This window comes from Parasteatoda tepidariorum, chromosome 4 (genome assembly GCF_043381705.1).
Source record: "Parasteatoda tepidariorum isolate YZ-2023 chromosome 4, CAS_Ptep_4.0, whole genome shotgun sequence".
NCBI lineage: Eukaryota > Metazoa > Arthropoda > Arachnida > Araneae > Theridiidae > Parasteatoda > Parasteatoda tepidariorum.
The window spans coordinates 74571747-74593952 of NC_092207.1; the positions used below are offsets into that span (position 1 = coordinate 74571747).

Below are 22206 nucleotides of genomic sequence, written 5' to 3' on the forward strand. Positions count from 1 at the left end.
AGATCAAGAGTAATTCAAGGTGGTCCATTTCTCATTTTGCACAATGTACATTCATGACACAGTACCATAATTAATTCCTATGAGTTTAAACTAAATTACTAAACAAGTTCTAAACAAAGTAAAGAAAACACTAAAAATTATTTCATATAAATATTTGTTCAAAATAAAAGTGAATTAAGACTAACGAAACATATAATCCTAAAAACAGTTTAAGCATGACCGGTATTTATATTGTAAACTTAAATAATCCTTTGAGAAAAATTCCTGAAGTAAAGTTTAAAGTCCATCTAAACTATTTCAGAAATAAAACATAAGTCTCGACTTTATTTTTGAGCTATGTTATTATTTTCTGCATCCCCAATTTAAAGAAGCTTATAAATGCTTCTCCAAATTTAAGTTGAGAATGTTATTTGAAACACTAACTTTATTTTATAGATCAAATAACCTTTGTGATGTTGAAGATACGAAGTTATTAAGCTGTGTGGTAGATAAACATATACAACATTTTTGAGAAATATATGTGCTTTACAACAGAAGTTTGTGAAGCAACTTCGGGGAAATTTATGAGTATGAAGTTTTTCTAAAACAGATGCATCTCTAAAAATATCGTTCAGTTTACTATAAATAGTTCTTTTTTTAACTTAATGCATATTTGAATATAAATTTACCATTGAAGTTGAAATGTGGCATTCACGCAAATTCTATATTAAAATAATTTCATCAACTGTCATAATGTAATATTGCTTTAATTAGAAAACTGTATTTTGTTTTAATGCTACTTAAATGACATAACAAACCAGAATTTACAATTTTGATCTCGGATTTCCTTATTATGTTCTCTTTCCTTTTTTTAATTAAAAAAGATGTTGCTTTTAATTTTATGTCACGTGCGAGATGTTGAAATTAAGAAAAAGCCGGATATTTTTTTTACAACTATGGATAAATATTAATTATTTAAAACAAAGTAAAGTAGACAAAAATAGCAAAAAACACTTAAAATTTCAATAATGTTTGAACGAATAGTAATTTTGAAAAAAAAGAAAACAATTTAATGAATAAAAATTACGTTTTCAGTACGTCAAATTTTTAATTCTGTAGTCGCATGTCAACAGGCAACAGAGTGAACTTCTTGGTTTAACAGTTAATAATTCTCCAACTCACAATCAAATATTACTTTTTTTAAATTTTGTTCTTCTGTCTGTGTATTTCCGAACACGACTTTGTAATTCCAAGTTTCTAAATCTTATATAAATTTGCGCAACAAAACAAAATGTAAGCAAATGAAACTCCTAGGACAGTAACGACGTTGTCATGGATGATATTTTAATATGTAGAAAAATAAGTATTATGTTGGAAATAAAGAACAGAAAAAAGATATATTTTCAAATTAATTTTGAATTATTTAAGTGCTTACGACATTAAGCGCTATTTCGATGTTTAAATTTGAAACTTATGTCACAAATTAATACTGTTAATGTAATGTTGCGAGTATATTTCTGTAAATATATATATCTGTATCTATCTATATATATATTACTATAAAATCTTTAAAAATTTTCAAAGCACCTTAAGCGACTGTCATCAGTTGAAAAAAGATATCATTTTATTAAAAAAAAAGATGATTTGTTTATTCTGGAACGAAATTAATATTGTACGGCTTGATAAACTCTGAATTATTAACATCTGGAATTACATCTTTCCAATTTTTTAGGTTTCATACATTTGAATTGCTAATGTTTATACATTTTGATTTGATAACACTAGGCTTAATCTATACTAAAAATATACCTTTTAATTTAATCTCAAGATTAAAATACATATTTAATTGCTTTCTCTTGCTGGAAAGTAGATACTTAATATCAAATATTTTTCCATTAGCAATAATGTATTTAATCTTGGAAACTATTTCTAAAATTATATACATGACATTGTTTTTTATTTCGATTTAGGAATAAAATATAATTGAAAATGAAATAAAACGACTTTTGTAATTAGTAATTTCTCGAAAAACATGTATGCAGTTAGGAGCAAAAGTTTTGAGACGAAATATTTTTCGGTTCCAACTTTTCCCGTCAGTAATCAAAATTTTTTTCATGATGAATCTGTAACTCTAGTCATTCTAAATGAAGAGCAATGCACAGTGCGCCAAAAAAATTAAATAAATAAAAAAAACGGACAGTTCTGAAAATTTTTTGATCTATCTAATGATCGGATTTTCACGTCCTACGACTTCATCTTAATGATTCATAGGGTTGATTTCAAATATACTAATTAATTAGTGCAGAAAACAGCTTAAATTATGAAATCAGAGATAAAAACATTTTCTCTCTGAATACCCATATTTTTTTCAACAGATTCCCATTTCTGAGTCCTAAAATATAGGGGGTAGTCGCAATCCAGGAAGTATATTCCCTATAGTTTCGTCAAGAGAGTGATCCAAAGTTTGGAGACCCTATTGTTAATTTTATTCTTTGCACACTTTTATGACGAATTGAAACATTTTTGCATGCAATTATAAAATTCGTTTATCCAAGGGTAATTCCAGGTAAAAAAGTACATTTTAGTAAATGTTCATTATTCTTTTTTATTTAATCTAATAATAGTCGGACAAAAATTTGAATTGCAAGGCATACAGTTTTTTTTTGTTTGCTCCAATTTAAAGTATCTTGTTTTACACTGCAAAATACAAAACTTGTACGAAATTGATTGAACAGCTGCTGAGAAATCGAATATTAATGATAAAACTTTTTCCTGGAGTCTTAAAACGTAAAACTCCTATCATCGGCTCAAAAGTTATTTAGGGTGGTACATTTCTTTCCGTGCACTGTAAATACAACATTAATAAAACAAAAAAGCAATTATTGTTACTATTTTAACTAAACCAATTGAAAAATACAGCTTTCATCGAACTGCCGACGTAGAGCCGTGATGGCTCTGGGGATAGAGCGCTCGCCTTCCAATGACGTGAACTAGGCTCGAATCCCAGCTATATTTGGTCGATATGAATCCTCATCCGGCTTACACGGACCACAGCGATGACGTGAAATATCTTCAGTGGTAGACGGATCATGGGTTAGAGTCCATTTGCCATCAATATAATAGTGAGAGGTTCTTGTAGTCTTCCTTTCCATGTAACACAAATGCGGGTTAGTTCCATCAAAATGTCCTCCACGAAGGCAAATATCTCCCAATACTTGATCCAAGAGTTTCCTCGTCTCCTGGATTGGGCTTAAAATTACAAGGATACGGAATTGAACATTAATATAGTCGCAAGCTCAAAATTGGGTCGGCTGTTCAACGATGGTTTTATATATATATATATATATATGGTGACGTCACCTTGCAATGTGTCTTAGGCCTCAAGGCTTCACCTAACTAATTATGCCTACAAGCCTAACACTGGGGGGGGGGGTTGGCTTTGTCAAAAATACAAGAATGGAGATTGGTCCATCTTTTTCATCTTCAGTACGTATCAAGACTAGACCTTACTGGCCTCAGCTTCTTCAATTTGGTCAACTTTGTATTAGGAATAATTTTATTTCTGAAAGACTCTGGCATCCATAAATCCACCCACCGGGACAAAAGTGTGTAGGTAAAATGAATGTATATTTTGATGATTAAAATAGTTACTTATACCCGTATTGCCCAAATTAGCTTTTTTCTATACATTTTATGCGATCTAATATGCAAGTTGAGTACTTTTAAGAATAAAAGAGTTATAAACCGATACCTCAAAATAGATCGCAGTTCATTTAGTTACTCTTATAAAATAATAGATAAATGTAACTTGAAATGAGATGAAGGAACGAAAAAGGAGTTTATTTTTTATTCATTCTTTTGAGCAACAATGCTCTCTATTATTGTTTCAAATGCTAGGAAAACATAAAAGTAACCGACATCCTTAAAAAAAAGGCTTTGAGAAACAACAAAAAGATTGAAAAATACAATGATGATTCTAACAATAGGAGGGATGACATTAAAGTGTTTGTTTTGTAGGGATGGGTCCTGTTTTAAATATAATGAATGTTGAATATGTTTTGTGTAATGTGTATAAGAACCGTCCTCAAATTCCGTTTATAATGGGGGGGGAAACTGTAAAATTTCCATCTTTATTGAGAAAAAGATTTTGAAATTTGTTCTGAAATTTAGCATTTTATTACATTAAAAAAATTCCAGAATTTTTAGAATAAAGTTTTTTATAGTTAAATTAGTCGCTAAATGAGAGTTAAATTTGTCGTCAAGCTCTATTCATCTCTCGGATGATAAGCTTCAATGTATGCGTTTTGAACCGCGAAAACTATGACTAAATGTAAGTATTAAAATTAAAAATTCTACTTTTTTGAGCAATAAATTTTAAAGTTTCTGTATAAATTTACATTTTGTAAGCATTTTTTAGAGAATTTATTTGCTGAATAAAAACTCTAAAGCTAAAGTTAAATCGTTTGCATTTCAATCGTTTGCATATCTTAGACGTAATTTTTCAATGGCAGTTAATATTTGCCGAAATTTTGGTGATTTTTTTTAAATCTGCTTTTTTAAGCACTGATTTCTTTTTATTCCAACGTACGTTTTTAATTATTTCCGTGATCAAGGCGGAACTGGCAAACCTTTCCACAAATATCATTATTTTGTAATAAAAAATTAAATAAAAATTTTGAAAATTTTAAAATATTATCAACTTTTCTATGGCTCGGAGCGAAAAATTAAAAAATAAACTATTGGGCGTAACGTAATTTTATCTCGATTTACGAATTGTCTTCATTGTTAAGAGGAATCTGTAGGGCATATTCCGATAATGTTAAGGCTAACTTTTTTCAATGTTCCTTCTCGGCATCTAAACAAGATATTGCTTCAGTTTTTTTATTTTTCACAAAAAATTTGCCTACACATGTTTGCACTACGATAATTTTTAACACGTATTTTGACCAGATTTTTCTTAAAAAAAATTTCTTAGAACTTTTAATTTTTTCAAAAGTTTCATCAAATTACTAAAAAAATATTCCTGCGTACGCTAAAAAATTCTCACAACATACAACTGATATGGTCTCAATCTATATACTCTTCTCCAAAAAATTCCAATCTCCAAAAAATTTCAAAGTGATATCATAAGTAGTTTCTTGCAAAAAGTACATCTAAAAATGTCAGTTTTAGCATTATTGATGCATGCCATACCGAGAAATTTATTTATACAACAAACAATTGATGATTTTGACAAATTTATGATGTGTATTAGTTTTATTTTTAGTTAACAATCCTAACTTTTCAAACGATCAAAAAAATATAACATTTACTTTAATTTTTCGTCTAATGAACTTTTCTCTACCTTGAATTATTCAAATGGATCCAATTGACTTAGTTGCCTAGATCATCCACTACAATAGATTTTATAAATATAATAATTTGGTGGACATATATATAATAATAATAATTTTAAATAGCGTAACTCTGAATATGAAATTGATACCTCCAAAATGTTAACATAATAAATGCCTTTCCAAAATTATATAATTTCTGGTATTAATATATAAGCCAATATTCAGTTAGATATTGATCTGCAATTGAAAATGAGTATTCATTCAAACAATCTATTTAAGTCTAATTGAAACTGACATACCCTTATGTCGACGAAATCTTCACAATTTCACACGTCGGCATTTTCTCAATAATATTTCAGAGGCAGCTACTTTTAACATCTCTTCTTAAGAGTAATATATCAAATAAAGTGTTAGAAATATTGATTTTTCCCGAACTTCATTCATTAACGAGAAGTGCTTTCTCCGATACTTTAAGAAGTACTTTTAACTTACTAACTTTTTGACAATAATATATTATTACATAATTTCAATATTGGATTAAGATGTTATGAATATGCTTGTTAGCTCATAATGTAAAGTTTTGTTTTTTGTATTAATTAATGATTTAATTACCATTCTTACTGAAAAGCTACAATGACAGTATAACAACGTAATGACTGTATTATTGCATGACTGTATACAACAAAAATGTAGGCAGGGATGGGAGTATAACTGATTATAACTGAAATAAAATGATTAAACTCATGTTTCATTCATGTCAAAAACTATGTGATATAATCAGAGCAACTCGATATTAAACCTGTGGATTTATTATCTGAGAATAAGACATCTAGATTGATTACTGAGAATAAGACTTCCAGCAAAAACTAGTTAACTAGTCAGACTTTATTTGAGTTTGCAATTGAAATACATAGTTTTACAAGAACTCTTATTTGAAGCTTTCACTATGGTACCATTTTATCCTGAGGTAAATATTTTTTTAATTAATTTGAATTTAAAACTTATGTCAAGTAAGCTATGGAAAAAAATAACGAGTCATATCAACGGCATTGAGCTATCTATCTATATCAGCAGATTTACGATTATATCTTCACAGACTTTTAAATTTAAACCAAACGCAGAAGACGAGGGAAGCCTGAAGCAAGTATTTACCCAAAATCATATTCCTGCACTCAGAAAAAATTCATGGACAAAACTAGGATATGGAAAAATTTACCGTGTATCTGGTTCTATGAAAACACCAAAAAGCATGGTAGTTTTTGGTAAATTTTGAAAACGTCGTATATTAAATATTTGATTTAGCAGAAACCCTTCGAGCGATTTCACTAAGATTTTGTATTTTGCAATGTAAACCTATATTCATTAAATTGATGTAAAGAATTGTATACATTATGATATAAAATTCTTTCGATTATTATTAAATACAATAAGAAAAAAGAATAAATATTAGCTAAAAAATTATTTATTGCATGTAACAATCTTTGGATAAATGAATTTTATAATTGCGAGCAAAATTTTTTTAATTCGCTTAAAAAGTTTCCAAGATATGGCGAAACACGCAAAAAGTGAAATTAACATTAAGAGGTCCAAACTTTTGACCCCTCTCCTGACTTAACTATTGAGAACATATTTCCAGATTGTGGCCACCCCCTATATTTTGATCATCAGAAATCATAACCCGTAAAAAAATGTATGTTTATTTAGAGAAAGTACGGTTTTGTGTGTGATTTCGAAACGTCTACTCTAATTCTTCAAATATCGTCTGCACTAATTAATCACTAAATCATTTAATTTAAGTTCTAAAATTATCACTAAATTTAAGTTCGAAATTTAAATTCTAACTAATTGCTGCTTTAAATTATGTAATGCAATGTAAGGAATTAAGGATCAAATTGCGGTATAATGNATGAAATAGACTTTTTTAAAGGATATCGTTTCTTAAAATCTCTCCACTTAAATTAGCTATACTCACGCTAATTTGTTTATGCACGATGCACGTGTTTATATTAAATGCAAAGTCACATGGTTTTACCTTGCCCAATCAAAGGCCTCGTTATATTTCCTGCAAGTGTTAAACTCGAGTTGTGAAATCCTCTGTTGAAAACGGTTGGAGAATAAAAAGCGAGGGTTAATCCAAGAGTAACTCTGAACCGTGGATATTCCGATCCCCGAGTTACTCTTGAATTTAACTCGGCGTGGTGAATGCGGGTGAATTTTATGTAATACAATGTAAGGAATTAAGGATCAAATTGCGGTATAATGTACCGTCACCTTAAGTGCCGGTATTTTTTTTTACCGTAAAATACATTTTTACCGCAGTATATTACGGAACAAAAAATCTGATACACCATAATTTTTACAGTAATAATTACAGCAAAATCACTGAATCAGTCTAATTAAACAAATATTAAAAATTACGGTATAATATTTTATGATAAAATTGAATTTTATGGAATGATGCAACCGCATGATGGAATAATGAAGTGCCGGTACTTTATACAGGAATTTGATTTATAACTTTTTACCGTGCAGGCTTTCCACAGACAAATAAAATGCAAGAGTGGCAATAAAAATTTAGTTTCGATATGAAATAAATATAAAGATTTTTTATATTATTGTGGTTTGAACTGTTAGTAGCGCTTTAAATTTCTTTTAAATATTTCTATGTGGAATATTTTATATTCTTTTAAAATATTATCTTTCCAAAATTCTGATACATAAATATTAATAAGAGCATATAGTAAAATTGTTCTCTTTTTTAAAAAACAACAACTTCGATTTGCCTTAAAACATTGATGAAACATCTCATGCTCTGCGGGTTGTTTAGAAACATCCTAATTAAATAAATAATTTAAAATTTATTTATTGAAAAATACAACTCTTGGCAACTCTTATATATATTAATACAATATAGCAACTCTTGGATGGAACCCAAAAATAAATTTTTCTATAAAAAAAAATTTTAATTTAAAAAAATTATGGCATTTTTCAAATTTATGGCTATATTTAATAGATACAGGAATTTTCTTTATAATAAAATCATTTTTGTATTAGAGTAATTTTTTTAATGAAAATGCGTACTGTTATTAAATGTAGAGTCTGTAAGGCAAATAACTGTGATGCATTTGAAACTAACTGTGATGCATTTGAAACTAACTGTGATGCATTTGAAACTAATTTAAAGATAGAATAATTAGACAAAAATCATAAAGAAAATTTTTAAAGAAACATTTTTATTGGGAAAATGCTAAAAATTAAGTTGGAAACTTCTAATAATTAACTTGATAAATATTTCTCTAAAATAATATGATCTCTGGTACTAATATGGAATCTATTAAAGGAAGGCACTGCCCTAAAAGTAAAAGGTTTTAATATCTATAGAGTTGATCGTTATTCCAAGGGGGGAGGAGGCTTAGCCTTCTTCATCAGGGATTTTAACTACCAAAGCATTGACTTTCCTACTGATCAGGCATCTGACCTAGAAATCCAGGGTATTAGAATTCATTGGAGAGGCAAGCTGCTTGACATAATCAATGTTTATCATCCTCCGAATCAGAAGCAGCATCCTGCGGTTCTTTCTAGTTTTCTAAATAAAAACTCCATTATCTTGGGTGACCTCAACGCCAAACACCCCTTTTGGGGCTGTCCGAGCACTAATGCAAGAGGAGAGGATTTACTTCAATTGTTGGATGATACAGAATCCATGATTCTCAACGACGGCACTCATACTTTCAAATCCTACAGCTATAACACATTTTCAGCTCTGAACATAGCGATCACCAGCTCGGAATTATTTCCTCAATGTTCTTGGAGAGTTTTGGACACCATTGGCAGTGATCATTTCCCTGACCTTATCGAATTTAAGAAAAGGCAGAGGGTGCAGACCAAGAGAGAAAATTTTTGGAATTTTAAAAGAGCTGAATGGGACTGCTACAGGGACTCAGTAGATCTAAAAATGTCATCAACACCCTATACTAATGACCTCAAAGAGAACTGGACAAATTTCAAGAACATCATTTTAGACAATGCGAAGATCTACATCCCAAGAGGTAACGTCAAGAGATATGTACCCTTCTTCACNACAAGAATAGTGCGAAGAGAGTAACTCAGTAATTGACTCAGATGGGCAGGTTTTTCCTGATGACAAAGCGGCAGCAATTGGCCTTGCAGCCTACTACCAGGCAACTAGCAAGTTGGTTTTCACTAGCCATAAACCCATTTTGAAAAAAGCAAAAAACATCATTCACGGCTGTCGAACCACTGATATGGGCGATCAAGACTTATCTAGGGACTTCTGCCAACGAAGCTGCTCCTTGCTATGACCTTTTTAGACACGACTAAATCTCCTGGCCCGGATGGAGTTTTTGGACGAATGCTTGAAAATCTGGATCACAGTGGAAAACTGAGACTTCTAGAAGTTATCAACCTCTGCTGGAAAACAGGTTGACTTCCGGCTGACTGAAAAAAAGCCACTATAATCCCTATCAAGAAAGCTGGCAAAAAGAGTTGGGCCCCAAAGGAATTTAGACCCATAGCACTAACAAGTACAGCTTGCAAAATAATGGAGAAAGCGATATCAATCAGAATTCAGTACTTTTTGGACAACAAGAACTTATTGCCTGGTGAACAGGAGAGGCCATAGCACTATTGATCAAATCCTTTTTTTCTGCCAGAACATAAGGGATGCTCAAAATCTCAGGCCCACCCACCACACTATTGCCGCTCTCCTGGATCTTACGAAAGAGTTTGACAGGGTATGGAAGCACAAGCTGTTAATTAAATTACATGACACATTTAACATTCGTGGTAACACCTTGGCGTGGATCTCGGATTTCTTGCATCACAGATCTATCAGGGTGAATTTTAACAACACCTTCTCAGACCCAGTTGAGCGACAGGGCGTCCCTCAGGGTTCAGTCCTTAGCCCTACGCTCTTCTCCTTTTACTTGGCAGGCATTGAGAAAACACCTCCTAAAGCGGTAAAAGTTGGCTTGTTTGCTGACGACATCGTTCTCTGGAGCTCTGGAAATGATTTAGTTGAAATGGAGAGGAATCTTAACAATGCATAATCTGCTTTTTCAGAATACGCCTTGGAGTTCAAACTTTGTTTTAATCTTTCCAAATTCATCGTCACTTTCTTTACCACCAACAAAAGATTGTACAACTATCAGCCAAATATAAAGATGGATAACAAGATTCTTGCTTAAGAAAAGCATTCAATATATCTCGGATATGTCTCAGACCCAGAATGGACAAGTAACAAACATATTGAACATATAGTCTCAAAATGCAGAAAACGATTAAACTTACTTAAATATATATTGCGGGCAAAGATTGGGAGCCGATGCTGCCACCTTAAGAGATACCTATTTGACTCTCATTAGACCCATCCTGGAATATGGCTTTCCTGTGTACTGCTGTGCTTCTGCCACTAATCTGGATACATTGGAAATGGTCCAACTAAGTGCTGCAAGAATAATTACTGGACTCAGACGTAGTTGCCCTAAAGAAATAATCCTCTTTGAGGCTGATCTTCAACCTCTCCAAACTAGAAGAAAGGCTAATCTCACCAATTACTTCAACAAACTTTCTAGCTATGGTCAGAACAATAGAACCTCTCCTTATCTTAACAACTGGTGCAACAATCAGCAACTGAAGAAAAGCAGTCCATTCAGTCATGTTGAACTTCTGCATTTGCCTTCTGAAGATGCTGAGCCCCACTCCTTAAAATCTTGTCTGAATCCTTCAGAGTCCATTTCCACTTCTGCTTTTCTGCTCCGGTCACAAAGAAAGATCATACTCCAGCTGAACTGAGGCAGCTAGCTTTGGAAATTTTAGGCGAGATTCCCAGCGACGCCGTAAAAATTTATACAGGCGGTAGTGGACTAGGAGAACTAGCTGGTAGCGGCGTCTTCATTGAAAACTCTGGGCAAAATTACTCCATTTGTCTCCGTAATCCTGATTTCACTTCAGTCCTTCGAAGTGAATTAATCGCAATTGAACGGGTCATCGATGCTATAATCAACGAGAGTGACTTTGGAGATCTTTGGATCCTGTCGGACAGCTCCCTTCAACACCTATACAATTGGACAAAAGTTGGAAACAAAACAAGCATCTCCCTCCTTCTTAAACTTCAACTTATTTCGAAGCACCACGGCGTTCATCTTCAGTGGATACCATCCCACGTTGACATCTTTGGCAATGAGCAAGCGGATCGCTTGGCCAAGGAGGGCTGTAGTCATTCAGCACCTTCTTCCTCAGCCCATACCTACTCAGAGTATCAGTCGAAAATCAAAAGCCATCTATCAAAAAATTGGAGGATCCCCCCCTCTCATTATTGGAATGCAGCCAAGGAACCGGGCTCTTCACTTGTTCATATAGGTGATAGAGCATCTCAAACAGCTATTTCCAGATTGGCAAGTGGACACACGAATAGTCTCGCTTACTTTGAAAGAAGAAAGACTTATGCAGTCGGCTCCAAATATGAAGCCCAGCAGGCTTCAGCCGAACATATCATTGACTGCTTGGGCCTTTCCAAGGAAGACTTATATGCTACTCCACTTCTTGTCATCGACTTTTTGAGGGTCAACGACCTATTGGATATTGTCTGACTTCGTTAGACAATTAGAGGATAAGGAACAACAACAATATGGAATCTAACACTCAGTTAGATATTACACTGTGGCTTAACTACCATTACAACTATTAAATACCAATTCACTATTATATGAAACAAGTTAACTCGATTCCACCTACGGGTACTCTTTGATAGATGACGGTTGACGTTGTCGGAAACGAAAGCATCACATTGGTAAAATGACCACGTCTACCTCGATTGTAATTCTCATTTCAAATAGAATACGCTTACTTCAATGGACGGTCTGCATTGAACTGTTGATTTGCTATTTGTGACATCGACATTGTCCTCCTTGAGCTGCTGCTTCTTAGTCTCGATCACACACAACTGGTACCTGCACTCACTCGACTGCTAATAGCAACACAGGAGTGACCACGCACACAACCGTGATTTTATTGCAGCTCTCACGGCTAACGCGCTAAATCTGGTGAACTTAATACAGCTCTCCCGGTCTTTCACAAAATTGGTAATGAATCATTTGTGGTAAACGTTCACCGAATTCTATCCCTGTAAAAAATCTGGTGAGGAAGTAGTGCGACGTAACCATCACTACATCTATTAAAAACTAATTCACTAGTATATAAGACATATTAACTCGATTCTACCTTGGGATATCTTCTGATAGAAGAAGTTTGACATTATCGATAACTTCTTTTCCCCCAACACTTTAAAATGAGTTTTCACTTGAATAATTCAGTTAAATCAAATTGAATCTGACATGCTCTTATGTCGACGATTTCCCCACAATGTCACAAGTCAGCATTTACTCAATAATATTTCATAGGTAGCTACTTTGAGTATCTCTCCTGGGATGTAACATATCAAGAAAGTTCTAGAAATATTGATTTTTCTCGAATTTTATTCATTAACGTAAAGTGCTTGCTCCGTTACTTTACGAAGCACATTTAACTTACTTTAGGGGAAATATTATATAATCAAATGATTTTGTAATTGGATTTGGAGTACCTTATTTAAAGTTAGATTCTTAATAACAATCACTTAATTTATAATTCTTTTTGAATTATCTATAACGAAAATGATTTAATAATAAACTAAATATTCAAGTAAATATTTTATACATTTTTCCTCCATATCAAAAGCAATATTTTAAAGAAATTTAATAACCCAACTTAACAGCAATAAAATTTCTTCCCTTTTAATCAATTTTAGAGAATGGAGTTCTAGCAGTTTGCCTAGCGTATAAGCTTTGATATTTTAAGCCTCACAATTCTAATTATTTCAAATTTAAATGAAGAGATATTAAGTACCTACAGTTAATTCTATGGTTACCTTATTACTAGAAAATGTCAATGGAACTATGAATGACGTTAAGCAAACTTTAAAAAAAATATTTACTTTGAGTACTCTTTCTAAAGCTGGGTCTCAGCGAATCCGGAATTAAATAGTTCATGAAGTTCTTAGAGCACATAAAACTTTTTAATAAGAGTAGTTAGGACTAAATGCAGTTAATTATCTTAATAGAGAAGGCAATAATTATTTGTTCAACTTTAAATCTTATCTACCTTTTATAGAAAAACAAACCATTTTTGAAAAATTCAATGTAGTATTTAAAACTATTTTAATAAAGATAGCAATCTTTACATCTTCAACTTTAAATGTTAGCAATTTTTCAGAAAAACTAACTGTTTTTTAAAAGCTAAATGTAGTTAACTATATCTTAATAGAGACAGCAATCCTTATAAGTTCAACTTTAAATGTTAGCTTTTTTTCAGAAAAACTAACCATTTTTTAAAAGTTATGCACTGCACACAATTTGGCAGCAGACTTATAACAAAAGAAATAATTAATTTTCTACCCTCATATGCACTATTATTTCACTGTGTTTAAATTTATTAAAAGGAAATAAAATAAAAACAGAAGTACAACGTGCTTAAATATTTTGTTTCTGTGAACTTTTAATCGAGGAGGTTGACAGAAGAGCACATAACTTTTGTTGTAAAATTATTGTTTTGTTTTCATGACTCACATGTAGTAAATTTCTGTCTAATTAACTTTTTTATACCAAATAATTATTTTCAGGACTACTTTTCAGATCAATTGACAAGCCTGTTTACAACTTTCCAGAATAAATAAATAAAATAAAAAATATTTTTGATAATAATTAACAAAAACATTAAAACAATAATTCTGATTCAGCAAAAAAAGGAATCATTTGAACTATATATTGGACTATAATCAAACTACTCATTGAACTATATCATTTGTACTATAATCAAAAAGCAATAGGTAAAAATAGAAGTTATATTAATTCACATTCAATGCGTATTATAGACAAGGTCAGGAAATTAAAATTTTAAACTGTATAACTTTTCACAAAAAAGCAAAATTAATGGAAAATTCTTTTTCTCCTTACTGTGCAAATGTTTAGAAGAAAAAAAGTTTTTTTTAATTCTAAATATTTCTTTGAAAATGAAGACACAAATGTTTTTTTAATTAAAATATGATTTATTTTAGGTAACTTTTAAAATTTACTTACGGTTCCAAACTTTTTTCAACACTTCAGTACAAAATTTGTTTCCTAAATACACCGAAGTGCGAATTAACTTCAGAAAATAAGAGAAGAAAAATAAGGTAAGGAAAATAAGTTTAGAAAATATAATACAATGTCTCGTCGTAATATAATGTTGCAAAATGCTGAGATAAATAAGCTTATTTAGTTTCGATTACTGTCAATAATAATGCTTCAAATACCCGTACACCGAGTGAAGAATATAGTACAAAAATAAAATTAAAAATGAATCAAGTATCAATAATAATTAAATATAAATTAATAATAAACAAATAATGAAAGTCAATTATTAAAATTCTAAAAATTCATTTGGAGAAAAATTCAGTTCGTTTTTAATATTATAGGTTCTAATTCAGCTAGGTGTCTGTTGTGAAACTCTTATTCCAAAACATTAAGAAATGAAACTCTTATTCTAGAAATGCAGACTCAATGAAACTGTCGTTCCAGAACATTAAGAACGTTAAACTGACAAAAAAATATTGATTTTGTGAATGCTTAATTTAAGCAAATATTTTACCTTTAAACTAAATTGCCTTATTTTTTTTAAAACTCAAACAGGATTAAATTTATTATAAATAAAAGAATTCTTTTTAAATTTTTTGATGATGCTTTTTTCTGGAATTGAATTAATTTTCGTCGTTATTTTCAATTACACAACCATACCACCACTCATTACTTTCAATACACTCTTGTTAAGTTTTTGTTTTAGTTTTTTTTCTTCTTTTTTTTTAGTTTTTTTTTTACTAAAAGCAGGTCCCTTACGGTATTTCAATGCAATATAGACGTTGTTGTTGCATGATAAAACTATTTGCTTCTGAATCAAACAATGTTTCTTAAAAAAAATAATTACTTTACACGCTGCCTAAAAAAATTATAATGCACATTAAAACTTTTAATTAATGTGCACAAGTGCATTGGAGATATAAGCCAAACTCATCATGAGAGCGGACACGGTGCAGTATAAATAACATTCAGGCAACAATTTTGGACAAATTAGCAATGAAATTGAGTATGTCGGGAAGTGATCGTTTAAACAAAAGTATTATTTTAAGGGAAAATTTAAAAAAAAAATCTGTTGCATAGATTCGTAGAAATTTTTCGGAAAAAATGGTTAAATAACCATTTATTTATTTGTTATTTTACTATATTCAAACGAAACTATAACCGTATGGTATTCAAACTATTGACTGTGAGAAAACCCGTATATTATAGCCCATCTCGACCTAGCGTTACATATACGACCCGGGAATTCCATAATAATTCTTCTGATTTCAAGAAAGACTGCTTTCACATTAAGGCAAACGTTTTTTTTATCATTTTCCAAAATCAAGTAGTAGCTAACAGAAGAAAATATTAATTTAGTTAAAAAATTTATCTCTTTTTTAATAGAATCTTTTTTACGTCATTGCATGTAAAAAAAATCAGGCTTCAATGAGTTATTGCTTTCACATAAAACGGTTGAACAACCAGAGTTTTACTGCGGAAACTAGGCCCACGTAATGATGCCACCTTAGCTTATTGCAACTGGGTACATATTATGGCCGTCAGGTCTAATCTGTAAATTCCATGAGTACCAGCTTTGATAGCACAATATTTCCTTAAACGCTCGAAAAGTTTCCAGTGTCCTGCACTTCCCAATTTTCGACCCTGGATTATTAGACTACGATACGCTCATTCAAGTATAGATGGAAGCACCATAAAGTTTCTTAACGCAAAAAAGTCTAGTATTTCCCATCTTCTACGATAGCTGAAACAACCAGATAAACTAATCAAACCAAATTCCACGGTTCATTTGAAAAAAACAAAACTAAACCGCAACCTGATTCTACTGAATATTGCCTAAAAAAACTAGCTTTAACGTAAAGTTAAATTTATTTTTTACTGTTTCTGAAACCCTGCTAATTGCAAATGGTTAAAAAAAACGTTTAGTTTGATATACGACTTGTGTGGTTTACTAGTGTGGTTATTATACAACTAATGTGATTTACTGTTGTACCGTATAGTAAACCCCACCAGTTGTAAATGGTTTTAATATCGCAAAGGTTAAAAAAATTCTCTTTACCATAAACTTAACGGTTAATTGGGGGGACAAACTGTTGCTGGTTAATTTATCGTAATTTTAGAATGAGAAGTCCTATCAGTGTGTGCTTAATTAAGTCTCTTTGATCGAATAAAAGTTTATATCTATGTGAAAGTTTAATAGTTTGCGTATTTCTTTACTGAGAAAAAAAAGTGTGGTAAAAACTAGCAGAATACGGTAAAACTTACCGTTACGCGGGCTCAATAGGAGCACTAAAAAGTAATTTTTACCGAAACGCTTTGGTAATGATTTTGGTAAATGTAACAACAAAATATTGTTTTATCATGTGAATTGAAATTTGGTAAATGTGGTAAGATTTTGCAATTTTGTCACGATGTCTCCTTTTACTCGATCAAATGATTTATTCTATTAAATTTACTTTCAGTTTTGTAGTAAACTGTAACTTTGAAAACAAGAGTTTATGGTAAGCCGATACCATATGAATATATACCATATATTTTGATTTTATCACTAGAATTACGGGAATACTAGAATTACTAGAATTCTCAACTATGCACTAAGATCCTTTTACAAGAATTTCTTTTCTCCGTGTTGCAATAGCAAGCATGTAGAAATAAAATACGGCAAGCATGTTTTAATAAAGATTAATGTATTTCAGTTTTAACTAACTTTGCTAAGTAATATTGTAATTTTTAACATTTAAATTTTAAAAAAAAATTGAAACAACCATATTTTTTTTCATCATTTTAAAAGCACACAAAACTTTTACTTCTAAAATATGTGTGGTTTCGTTTTATTGATATATTTTAGTCGAACGTTTTAGTCTAAAACATAGCATAAAATTTCCCTAAATATTAAATTATTACAGAGGTAAGAAAAATATTTCAAGATGCATTCAAGGACTATTATTAAAGTAATCAATTGCTAAGCCCAAATGTTATCTCGCGTGCAAAAATATCAACGATTTTCTTGAAACGCAATATCTGCAAAATTTTTACTTTTGCGTATTAATGTGGTTTGAAAAACATGACCTCATGTATTTTTAAAGAATGGATAGAAAATAGCATATACAATGTATTTCTTTCAGACAATTTCGTCAATAAAATAACAGGAAATATATATTATTTAAAATGTACCACACTTATTAAATTGATGATAAGAGAATGCTCGATTTTATAAAAAAAACAAAATCCAACTGAAAAAGCAGGTTTTAGATATTGGTTCTTTTCGTGTTGGTTTCACATTATGTGCGTGTTAAGTGAAGAAACTATATTGCAGGAGTTTTATACACTTTAATTTCAGAAAATATGATGTTTTTCCTTCAAATATACAATTTTTTTAACGAAAAATTAAATATATATATATTTCAAGAATATTTTGACATTTCTAAAAGTGTAGTGCATATATTTTAAAATGGAATTTGAAAAAATTTACTCAATTTTATTTTAATTGAAAAACTCGTGTATCGCGTACACTGCTGTAAAAAATTACGAAGCAAATTATGTTATAAGGTACCATCAATTTGGGAGCATCATCCGTAAAATCCATTTCATGGTAAAATTCATGTTTGCCTTAAAATATTACACCTTAATTTTTACTGTAATAATAATTAATTTGGAGTGGTTCATTGATGTTACTGTAATTATTACAGTAAAAATTACAATAAATCAGATTTTGTGGTCCGTAATCTATTTCGGTAAGAAAGGATTTTACAGTAAAAAGCTCCGACACTCTGAGCACTAATACTTTTTACCGTAATTTGATTCGGAATTTTTTACAGTGTATAACGTTTTTTACGCAAGTTTTTCGATAGAAGAACATAAATTATTTATTGGGTTTTTATATGACAAGCTTTTAAAATTTTTGCAAAAATAATTACTATTCCATTCTAGAAAATCGGCCAAAATACCATTAAAATAGTTCGGTTCTAAGCACTGTTTTTTATGTAAAATAATAAAATTACTGGGAGATTTTCTTGCTCTAAAATTTTTAAACCTAGATTTTTTTTAATCAGAAATTCCTTATTAATTTCGCAACAAGATAATATTTTTACAAAATATTTAGACTACCTTACCTTCTTAGAGTTAAATGTAGTGAAATCTAAATTCGTGAAAATGAACTTTTTTTAAAATACTATAAAAAGAGAATATTTTAAATTATACCTGAATGTTAAATTCGAATAAAATTTACCAATTCATATATTTTGCAAAAGGTTAGTTAGTGATGTAGTTATTAAGTGATAGCATCATTTGTATCAAAATTGAAAATGTAAATCTTTCTAAAAAGCGTTGTATTCAAATTTTGGTTTTAGCTACTGTATTTCAATGTGTAATTAGTTGCAAGCTTTTTATAAAATTCTATAATTCTTATTAAATCTTTTTATGAAGTATTTATAAAATAATTAATTTTAAATAATTAATTCTTCGCTTACTGTCTATCATTTGTACCATCACATGCTGTACCATCACCAGCCTTAAACAAAAGAGTAATAATTTCCTTTTCAATGATAAGAAAAGATATTAAGTGTGTTTATATGTTTTCGTTCTGGAAACTAGCCAAATAAGAAAATAGTTGTAAGAGCGCTATAAATTAATTTTTCAAATAAAACATTTCTATGAATTTTTCTTTACTAGAAAAATTGTAAACACCAAGTTAATACCCGATACTGTGTTACTAATATAAAAAAAAATTATTATTAAGTTTAATTTTAAGAATAATATTTTATTTGTAGAATGGAAAAATAATTTTGCATAGTTATCTATTTACATGTAAGAAGTTTCCCGGAAAAATGGTAAAATAATAACTTATTTAATTGTTATTCTACCATATTAGAACAAAACAGTCAAATAACCATAAATAAGGTGGTATTCAAACTGTTAACTGTGAGAAAAACCGTTTATTAATAGCTTTCAGCTAATAAGGTTAGACCATGCTAGTTGTAAATGGTTGAAAAAACCTTGCAATTTTGCACTCATGGTTTTATAACCTATATTAATTGTAAACGATTTCAAAACAGTAAAGATAAAAAATGCTCCTTACGGTTAACATTACGGTTAATCAGATGGATTGACTGTTGCCGGTTAAGTTGTTTTGTTTTATTTGCACTGCAGTAACGGCGTAATTATAATTAAATGATTGAGGATCAGGCTCAAACTAGACCCAAACAACAGACTTCTCCCCAGCAATGTAACTTGCATTTCAACTTGCTTACAATTTCTAGTGCAGTACAGTGTTTTTTCTTTTTCCTTCTATGTTCAGAGTTTGAAAAAGGTATTTCCTTGTAGTACCATTGCATGCCTGATTATTTGTAAATTTTTGAGCTTTTTTAACTGTTCTTTTCAACTTTATTCTAGTAAAACACAAATTTAACCTTTTCCTTATTTCGATATTGTAAATTATATCAAATATATTTTAAAAACATGAATTAGTGAATTCCAAAATTTTATGAAATAGATAATACGTTATTACAACTCTTCGTCCTAAAACTATTTATTGATCTAATTAAAAGTTATACTCCAAAAAATGAAATCTTTGTACTTCGTGTTTCTAAATTAAAACTATAAAACTAGCAATGCAGACTTATGGAGATTCAAGAATTTGATGGTGCACGAATTTAAAAATTACATACTAAAGATTTAAAAGCAAAGTTGCTGAACTGTTATCNAATGCTCCTTACGGTTAATATTACGGTTAATCAGATGGACAGACTGTTGCCGGTTAAGTTGTTTTATTTGCTCTGCAGTAATGGCGTAATTATAATTAAATGATTGAGGATCAGGCTCAAACTAGACCCACACAACAGACTTCTCCCTAGCAATGCAACTTGCATTGCAACTTGCTTGCAATTTCTAGTGCAGTACCGTGTTTTTTCTTTTTCTTTCTATGTTCAGAGTTCGAAAAAGGTATTTCCTTGTAGTACCATTGCATGCCTGATTATTTGTAAATTGTTGAGCTTTTTTAACGGTTCTTTTTAACTTTATTCTATTCTTTATTCTATTCTTTATCCACAAATTTAACCCTTTCCTTATTTCGATATTGTAAATTATATCAAATATATTTTAAAAACATGAATTAGTGAATTCCAAAATTTTATGAAATAGATAATAAGTTATTACAACTCTTCGTCCTAAAACTATTTATTGATCTAATTAAAAGTTATACTGCAGAAAATGAAAACTTTATACTTTGTGTTTTTAAATTAAAACTATAAAACTAGCAATATAGACTTATGGAGATTCAAGAATTTGATGGTACAAGGGACGAATTTAAAAATTAAATACTAAAGATTTAAAAACAAAGTTGCTGAACTGTTATCAGCTAAAGTCCTTTATGCGTAAAAATAATTCAGAGAATGTTTAAAGTCAAGAGAGTCACAAATTTATTCAAAATGTGTTAAGCTTGTGTTATTTAAATGGAATTTATTAAAAATATTGTTCTTAAATTCGATACACTCAACTTTATATTGTTGCAACTTGCTGTGACAACATAATTAAGAATAATTTTTCAGTTGTTTTCATACGTATTATTTCAATTTTTAATTTTGTCGTGGTCTTAATGAAAAATATTAGAAAACTTAAAATCCATCGTAAAAATTGGGGCGAAATTTACTCAGGCATTTTATTTTTTTAATTCTTTTGCTTGATACTTTTATTTCCTTGGAGTATTTTTCTTATTTATTTTAGCTTTCATTCTAAATCAAATTTACATTTTTGTAATTTCACTCTCATTTAAATTTATTTTTCAATAGTTTTAACTTAAAGTATCTTCTAAACTGATATCAATAAAGTAGTTTCTTAAATATTTTTATTAAAATACATTCTGTTATTTTTTTCCAAAAAAAAATGCTAATCATTCGTTTTAATTATAAATTGTTCAAAAAGTGTTTAATTTGCTTAAAATTAAGAAATAAAAGTTTCGTATGCAGAGGAAAAATTTCATAACAACAGTGCCAAAAAAAAAAATGCAGTATCTTCAAAATCTTTCCTTTTCTTTTGTTCTAAAACCATGATAATCCACTGATATAAGTCGAGATAAATCTTTTATATTCCCCCTAAGAAATTCCACAAGTTAAAAAAGAACAAGAGGTTAAACAATGGAGCTAATAAAAGAACTTATTTTCAAAGCCCAATCGATAAATAACGCAAACTTCAACAAAGCCAAACAAAAATAACTTTTCTAAACTTACTTCCACCGGGTTTGTAGACTAAATAACCACTCAGTTGATTATATTCTGCCATACTTATTCCAAACTTTCTTGACCTCTTGATGCCAAAATAAAAAGCAAAAACGTCGTTTCAAAACATGCTTCCTTGATAGGGCACGTGCAAAAGTTTTAAAGTGAGAGTTTACTATTAGCACCACCACACTAGAACGAGAAAATTCTTTCACCCTGTATTGACAACGACGATCGAGAAGCTAGTGTGGTGGTCTCACGGTAGGGCATACTCTGGATCAAGGGAGTTGGAAGCGCGCGCATCTTTGTGTCCAATAAGAAAGTTGTCACTTTCTGAATCTGATGAAAAGTACAGGTAGAAGAGCAAGAACGTATGGGGAAGAACTTAGATATGAAAGAAGTCGGGGGATGCTAGTTACTAAAATAATAGCATTTACAAAATATTTTCCGGAAGAAATTTATTCAAACAGGAAATAATAAACAATGCTATTGTGTTCAGTATTCTGTCAT

The 22206-nt window shown here is 30.3% G+C and overlaps 1 protein-coding gene across 1 annotated transcript in view; it reads right to left on the reverse strand.

The window, feature by feature from the left end:
* The window catches only part of LOC110282933 (uncharacterized), a 309636-nt gene extending 287691 nt beyond the window's left edge, over positions 1-21945 (reverse strand). The window contains exon 1 of the mRNA XM_071180054.1: positions 21709-21945. The gene's annotated coding sequence lies outside the window, so the exon portion shown is untranslated. The remainder of the gene's footprint in view (positions 1-21708) is intronic.
* Between the last annotated feature and the right edge of the window lie 261 nt (positions 21946-22206).